The sequence below is a fragment of the Neofelis nebulosa genome, chromosome 3 (assembly GCF_028018385.1).
Source record: "Neofelis nebulosa isolate mNeoNeb1 chromosome 3, mNeoNeb1.pri, whole genome shotgun sequence".
Classification (NCBI taxonomy): domain Eukaryota; kingdom Metazoa; phylum Chordata; class Mammalia; order Carnivora; family Felidae; genus Neofelis; species Neofelis nebulosa.
In genome coordinates this window covers 196,600,935-196,608,366 of record NC_080784.1, presented here as the reverse complement: position 1 = coordinate 196,608,366, position 7,432 = coordinate 196,600,935, and positions in this window count along the sequence as shown.

Sequence of the window (7,432 nt, the reverse complement as noted above, 5' to 3'; positions counted from 1 at the left end):
CATTTTAGGCATTCTGATAGGTGTGAAGTGGTATCTTATTGTGGTTTTTATTTGTATTTCTCTGATGATGAGTAATGTTGAGCCTCTTTTCATGTGTCTGTTAGTCATCTGGATTTATTCTTTGGAAAAGTGTCTATTCATGTCTTCTGCCTATTTCTTCACTGGATTATTTGTTTTTTGTGAGATTGTTGAGTTTGATAAGCTCTTTATAGATTTTGGATACTAATCTTTTATCAGATATGCCATTTGCAAATATCTTCTTGCATGTCATCGGTTGCTTTTTGGTTTTGTTGATTGTTTCTGTCACTGTGCAGAAGCTTTTTATCTTGATGAGTTCCCAACAGTTCATTTTTATTTCTATTTCCCTTGCCTCCAGAGATATGTCTAGTAAGAAGTTGCTGCAGCCAGGGTCAAAGAGGTTTCTGACTGTGTCTACTCTAGGATTTTGATGGTTCCCTGTCTTAGAGTTAGGTCTTTCTTCCATTTTGAATTTGTTTTTGTGTTGGTGTAAGAAAGTGGTCCAGGTTCATTCCTCTGCATGTTACTGTCCAGTTTTCCCAGCACCATTTGCTAGAGAGACTGTCTTTTTTTTTTCATTGGATACTCCTTCCTGCTTTTTCAAAGATTAGTTGGCCATACATTTTTGAGTCCACTTCTGGATTTTCTATTCTGTTCCATTGATCTATGTGTCTGTTTTTGTGTTAGTACCATACTATCTTGATGATTACAGCTTTGTAATATAGCTTGAAATCTAGAATTGTGATGCCTCCAGCAGGTCTGTCATTCAGAATAGCAGGAAAGATAAAGAGTTTCTTAGACAAACAAAAACTAAAGGAGTTTGCCACCACTAAACCAATCCTGAAAGAAATTTTAAGAAGGACTCTCCAAGTGGAGAAAAAAGAAAAAAGAAAAAAAAAAAAAGACCAAGGCAACAAAGACTACAAAGGACCAGAGAACATCACCAGAAACACCAGCTCTACAGGTAACACAATGGCATTAAATTCATATCTTTCAACAATCACTCTGAATGTAAATGGACTAATTATATATATATATATATATCACAAACATAAAGAAACTCATTGATAATAATACTTTAATAGTAGGAGACCTTAATACCCCACTTGCCACAATGGACAGATCATCTAAGCAGAAAATCAACACTGAAACAATGGCTTTGAATGATACACTTTACCAGATGGCCTTAACGAATATATTCAGAACATATCATCCTAAAGCTGCAGAATATCCTACTCCCTGCCTTTTATACACTCTCTGAATTGTTCACCGTGCTCCAAAATACTGTGTTGCCTTCCATTTCTTCAAAATCTTCTTCCCCAAAGCCTTAACAATTTCCTCAGAGCAACACATAAATAGTGGACATGTATATGTAGTTTTAAACCTTGCAGTAGCAACACTAAAATGTTTATTTATTTATTTTTGAGACAGAGAAAGAGAGAGAGAGAAGTGGAGGGACACAGAGAGAGGGAGACAGAGAATCTCAAGCAGGCTCCTCATTGCCAGCACAGAGCCCAACATGGGACTTGAACCCCTGAACCGTGACATCACAACCTGAGCCAAGATCAAGAGTCAGAGGCTTAAGTGACTGAGCCAGCCAGGCACCCCTGCAGTAGCCACATTAAGTTAAAGTTAAAAATAAGCAATGAAATTAATTTGAATGATGTATTTTAATCTAATTATCTAAAATACTTAAACATGCAATCAGTATAAAAATTATGAAATATATTTACATTATTTTTCTCATACAAATTAATCAAAATCTGATAATATTTTATAGAAATTCTATGTCAATCTAAAATAGTCACATTTCAAGTGCTCAAATAAAAATATGTGGGTGATGGCTACCTTATTGGACAGATTAAGTTTAAAGTATTAATTATGACTAAATTTAGATTGGACTAAATGTTTGGTTTCTCTCCTAGACACCAGTGCATGGGATTTAGCAGGAACATTAGCGCAAACATTGAACAAGCAAAAGAATTACATAGTGTCTGCATATCTGAGTTACCATGTGAGTTAGTGCTTCAACCCCTTCAACCTCCCCATATTACAAATCTCTTAAAATCTTAGCTGGCACAAACAAGAACTCAAGGTATGTGAACTATTTTTACATTATTTTATTTTAATGTTTTAAAATTTATTGTTATTATTATTATTATTAATACCAGGGGCAGACTGGGGTCTCAGGACTCCTGACCTCCAGCCAAATGCTCTTTCCAGAATCCCAGAAAGCCTCTCATGTTAGCAATACATTTATGCTAAGAGTACAATGTCATGGGTAGCTGCCAGAATTATGAAAACTTGCACACTGGATTTCTGGTGCTGTAAGATCGGAGATGTTCCAAATCACCTGTTTGCAAAGCAAAGCACTGAAAAACAAAAACAGTTTCTTTTTCCCAGATTGACCTTTAAATCCATACATGCTGCCTTGACTATGCAGCCCTAGCTGCTGAGCACCCTGATGTTCTTATTAAAGATGCAAGATCCACTTGTAAGCAGGAAACCCTGGATGCCTGTCATGATGAAAGTTAGCGTTGGAAGGCCAAGGTTTTTTTTTATGTGAATGTACTCCCATCAATGAAAAGACTTAATGAAGCCACACTTTAGCTGCATTCCCACTAATGAATCAACTGAGAAAAAAGAAAGCTAAAAATACTTTATAACTATCTTTTAGTAACATTCTCAGAACAGACAATTGGGGAAAAAATGTATTTTCTTAAAACAAGGACATCTTGGGGACAGCCATAGTAACCAAATCAAAGCCACATTATTGCATAGAAGGGAAGGGATAATAGTGAATGGTTAAGTACCTAATTAAGTCTATTTCCTAGACATGAATCCCCAAGATGCATTTGTTGTTCCTACTCACTAAATATTTTTTAAAGGTTACTTAGTCTCTCAGGAAACCTGTCTTCATATTTATAATTCACTGAAAGACAGGGACAGACACAAATACTTATGAGTAATATGACAGAATCATGGGTAGGACATTCATCCATACCCCCTACAACAGGTAATATGCAGAATCCAATCCCATATTACTCTGAGCAGCAAACATGAAAATGATTGAGTGTATGGTAATGTATGTTAGATCAGAGAGCTGTTACCAGCAACAAAAAAAAAAATAGTGATTTCATTTATTCATTTCTCTCAATGTAATCATTCATCTACCATGGGCCAGGCACTATGCCAGATCCTGAGGATAAAAAAACAAATATTGTCCTGCTTTCATGGAAGTTACAGTCGTGTGCGTTGGGGGGGGGGGCGGCATGGGGGGGGGGATGGGGAATAATACTTATCAGGTAATTACATAGTAATAATTAAACTTAATAACTTAGATAGTTTGGATCCTTTGTCTCAAGACCTGCAATCAGTATTTAATATACACGATCTTAGTTAATCTTCCCAATGGAAGTGAACAGCAACTTATAACTAAGGTAAGTGCTACAAAGAAGAGGAGCGTGGTTATGACAACATGTAATGCAAGGCTTTAATTTGAGAGATCAGGAAGTGAAAAATGAGTACCCAACTCTCCAGGCGAAAAAGCATGATGTGTAGTGTTTGCCCATTTTCATGGTACAAATACTTCCACCACACTTTATGTTAAACTACCAATGTGATGTCACCAAGGGGAAATTGGGAATAGATAAGGGGGCACCATAAGCCCCCTGCCATAAGCAGATGAGATCCATCTCCAGCATATCTGTGCTGTAAGCCAAGATTTCTTTAGACAAGACAGGCAGAAATTGTCTGTCTTGATCTGCTGTTACCAATGAGTGTATGTATCAGTTTTCTGCCATAGGAACACAAGTGGAGATGGGTGTATCCTGAGAGACATTATAAGGGATCCAGTAGGACATAAACATGCACCTAGAATCTACCTGCAGAATGAATAGATGCTTTGTCTATACAAATAAGCTATAAGTGTTCATAAGCATCACATATTTTTATGATTTATAATATAATGCATTAAAGATTTAGTAAGTTTAGTGGAGCATTTGTTTATAGAGTACATTATCAATAAGGAAATAGAACTGATCCAATTCGGAAAATGAGACATTGAGGTCGGGTTTTGAAAATGAGTGTTTTCTCAGTCATGAAAGGAATATAAGTACATTTCTGAGAAGGATGTTATTTATAGCTGACTCAGGATGGCCCATAGTGTGTGTACATAGCGCATGACCCTCACAGGGAAGACCGTGAAGTAAGGGTCATGAAGGTTTGGTGCATTATGCTAGGGAGTGTGGTCATCTCCTCCCTGCCCCCACCCACACCCCCCACATATACCTGGCTCTCCGTGAAGAGCATTAACCTGTAGAGTGATCAGACAAGACTTGCATTTTAGAAGGATCTTTCGTTAACATGGAAGATGGTTGCAGGATTAAGAATCTGAGAACACAATGGGGCGCCTGGGTGGCGCAGTCGGTTAAGCGTCCGACTTCAGCCAGGTCACGATCTCGCGGTCAGTGAGTTCGAGCCCCGCGTCAGGCTCTGGGCTGATGGCTCAGAGCCTGGAGCCTGTTTCCGATTCTGTGTCTCCCTCTCTCTCTGCCCCTCCCCCGTTCATGCTATGTCTCTCTCTGTCCCAAAAATAAATTAAAAAAAAAAACAAAAACAAAAACAAAAAAAAAACAAAAAAACGTTGAAAAAAGAATCTGAGAACACAAATAAATATCAGGTTCAAAGACTGTGGGAATAGTTCAGAAATGGATAATTAGGGCCATGCCAGTGGAGAAGCAAAAGGAAGACCAGAATTTAAGGAGTTCCTACCATTCTTTACCTTTATGCAGATACAAACATGTGGTAAATTCTTATCAGATCATTGGATGATACAAACATGATTAATATTGAAAGAAAAGACCAATTTTATGCCAACAAAAATTGGTTAAACAAATAACAAATATAACAAACATTTTTTTTTCTTTTACCCTTGGGTCACTGTCTGTGAATATACATCATAATTAAGATCCTATTTACAATTTTTACCAAATAGCATTTGTAGAAACCTGTATTTTGTTTCACTTATTTATGCCTTTGGTTTAGAGAACAACAGAGAAGAAAATCCTATTTCCAAATGAAGGATTTGGAATAGTTTTTATTGTGACTTCAAGCTAAATAATGCTTTGCTTCCTCATTTTTAAAACTTTAAAATTAGCTTTTTCTTAACATTTGGGTTTTAAATCTATGTGTCACAGCAAGAAATAAATAAAGCCAAAGACTGAAGTAAATTCAAGGAGCTAAAATCTTAATGGATTTCAGTATTCAATTTTTGCATAATGTTTGGCACACCTAGACAAAGTCAAACCTTGTTAAGACAGAATTCTTAAAAGGAATCTGCTTGAATGTTGTGTCCCCTCCACACACCATGGCTCACTTCTTTCCTTATGTCAATTCTTGTAATTTAGAATATTATAAAAATGATGGGAGGTTTTTCTGAGAATGACTGAACCCACAAAGTGGAAAGAAAATTTAATACAGTTTCCATTTCACAATATAAAAAATAGCTCCTGTCAACCTAGATGTCCTTTAGAAGGTGAATGGATAACAAACTGTGGTACATCCAGACAATGAAACATTACTCAGTGCTAAAAAGCAATGAGCTACCAAACCATGAGAAGACATGGAGGAAACTTAAATGCATACCACTAAATGTAAGAAGTCAATCTGAGAAGGTTCCATACTGTATGATTCTAACTCCGTAACATTCTCGAAAAGGAGAAACTATGGAGACAATGAAAATATCTGTGGTTGCCAGGGATGATAGTAGGAGATAAGAAAAGGTAGAGCAAAGAGGATTTTTAGGACAATGAAAATACTCTGTATCATATTATAATGATGGATATATGCCATTATATGTCTTTTAAGGCCCATTGAACCCACAACACCATGAGTAAACCCTTTGGTAATCTATGGACTCTGGGAGGTTATGCTGTGTTAATGTAGGTTCATCCTCAGTAAAAAATGTAGCACACTGGTAAGTGATATTGATAATGAAGGAGGCTTTGCATGCATGAAGGAAGAGAGTATATGGAAAATCTCTATACCTTCCTCTCAATTTTGCTGTAAACCTAAAACTTCTCTGAAAACTAAAGTCTTTAGAAAAAATAGCTCTCAAATACTGACATGCTTTCCTCTATTGAATTCTTACATTAGTTCTATGAAATAAGTGCTACTATTATTCACATCTTATAGATAAAGTTTCTGAAGCTTTACTTGTCTAGGCACAGAACTCAGAAGTGGTAAACGGATGTGGATTTTACTCTAACTTTAAAGCCTGGGCCCTTAACCACACTTCCATATGTGTGTTTTCTTCTTCATTGCCCTCCATTTACACTTAAACCCTAAAGATAGCCCTTGAATCTGTTTTTATTTTACTCATCATTAAAGACTGTCATCCGGTTCTTTTGGACCATGACAACCACCACCATCCTCCTCCAAAACAGACACCAGATACAAATCTGATCAAATTTGGTCAGACTTAGAACTCTTTAATGGCACATACCACTGACCTCATGATAACATCAAGTATTTTTATATTGGCTTTAGAAGGCCTTACATGGGCACATCTGTACTTGATTCTACAGCCCCTACCCCTCACAGTCTATATTGAGACCCACTGAACCATTTGCATCTATCGTCTCATGAATGTGTAACACTCTTTCTTACCTCTGGGTCTTTACAGATGACATTTGATCCTAGACCCCAGAGAACTGGAAGACAGCTTAGCTGTAGCCCCAAAGCTTCGACCTGACATAACAAGACTGGCAAATGATCATCTTGAGATAGTTTCGCACAATACAAAGACAGGAAGCCTATTCTCTTATTAGGAATACCAGTTGTCAGCAAAAGTTATAAATATGGTCACATGCACTGAAATCTGGTGTCCCATTGATTTCCTTCCATTCATGCTGGCGTCCTAAACTCTCAGTTCTGCCTTCTGGAGTTACTTAGAAAAAAATCTAATTCTTTTATACACAGTGCTGTATTATATTACCAAATACTGAAAGTCAACTCTCACATATTTTTGTATTAATGTTTATATTTAAGCATAACTATATATGCATGTGTCTGTAAAATGTGTGTGTGTGTGATTTTTGCATGAGAAGATGAAAGAGGACACAAGCTACAAGGAAGACAAATGAAAATAAGAAGTGATTCTGAGAGAAAGCACCAACGTTTTCACTTTGTTACACCATTTCTTATGTAAGACAGTTTCAGGATCCTATACTTTTCAGTCACATCTTCTAGAACAATGATTCTCAAACTTCTTACATCATCATTCTACCAAAAACAGGTGGATTCACATTGTGACCTAGTATGCATGCACGTATATGCACGTGTGCGCACACGCACATCACACACGCACCCCTTAATTATTATCTGCAATCAATTCTCATGTTTTCCAGTCTAG